Genomic DNA, 1,175 nt, shown 5'->3' with positions numbered 1-1,175 from the left:
GGGCCAGCGGCTGTGTGGTGCTCAGTTGCCGACCGAGGTTAAACCACGACACCCTCCCAGCCTGTTCAGCACCTCCCAGAGCAGCTTCCCTCCTGCTGGGAGAGCTGGGGGATTTCACAGGTGTGCTGTTTCACCTTTGTGTTTCAGCTGGCAAAAATTCTGGCACAGGGTCAGACTCACGGCCGCTGGTGGGGCTGACGAAGAGCCTATGTGCGTGCTGGCACACCCTGCTCAACTGGGCAGAAGCGAACAAGCATGGCCGGGGCACAAACTGTAGGGATGTGACTCATTCATTGCTCTCTTGCTGCCTGGGTCAAATGCAGGGCAGAGCTGGGCAGCAGAAACAAACCTGTCAGCTCACCTGCCAGTCCTGCACAAACAGGAGATAGACCCTTGCCCGTGCCACTGATGTGAGTCGGTACCCGTCTCTTCTCACAGAGGACATCCCGGAGCCAAGCTCCGCTCCGTTACTGCTTGAACGATGTGGTGCTGGAGGGATCTGGGGAAGCTGAGCGGGTTCATAACGAAGCCATGCGGTCACTGGGCGTCCACGTGTTTTCTACGAGGTGGTGGCACCTGTGCTCTGATGTAGCTGTAACTTGCTGTGACTGTTGGACCTCTCTTCAAGCACACAGGCAGGTGTTTCCAACCAGGATGGCAGCGATTCCTTTCCCTCCTGTTTGGCAACTTGTACGTCCTATTTCACAGCCTACTGGTCCAGCCAGTCTTTCCCTGCAGAAGACTCAGTTCTTGTGGGATCTGGGACGCTTTTGCCTTTGCCCACTGTTTTTGGCCTACTGGTGGCATTGGTGTTAATGGGATGGCAGGTAATCCGGCAGGCTGCCCAGCGGTTCAGGAGGGGAGAGCACGAGCTTCCGCTGAGCACCGCAAGCAGTAGTTTTCCTGGCACTGGGGCCTGGAGTGAGCAAATTCCTCCCTGTCAGACAGCCTGATAGGGCTGATAAATGGTCATAGCACAGACGGGTAAACAGGGGTTAGTGAGTTGCCCAAGGTCACAGAAGAAAGTCTACGTTAGGTCTGGGATGAGGATGTGATATACCTTTGTCCTCAGCCTGCTGCATTAATGACAGGACCCTGCTGTCTCATCTGAGCATGCGGACCATCTATGAAGAGATGCTTAGCACCTCCGGCAGGTGTCCATGCCAACAGTCAGA

Source organism: Aptenodytes forsteri, unplaced genomic scaffold, assembly GCF_000699145.1.
Source record: "Aptenodytes forsteri isolate BGI_AS27 unplaced genomic scaffold, ASM69914v1 Scaffold211, whole genome shotgun sequence".
Lineage (NCBI taxonomy): Eukaryota > Metazoa > Chordata > Aves > Sphenisciformes > Spheniscidae > Aptenodytes > Aptenodytes forsteri.
Note: the sequence above shows the minus strand (reverse complement) of the source record.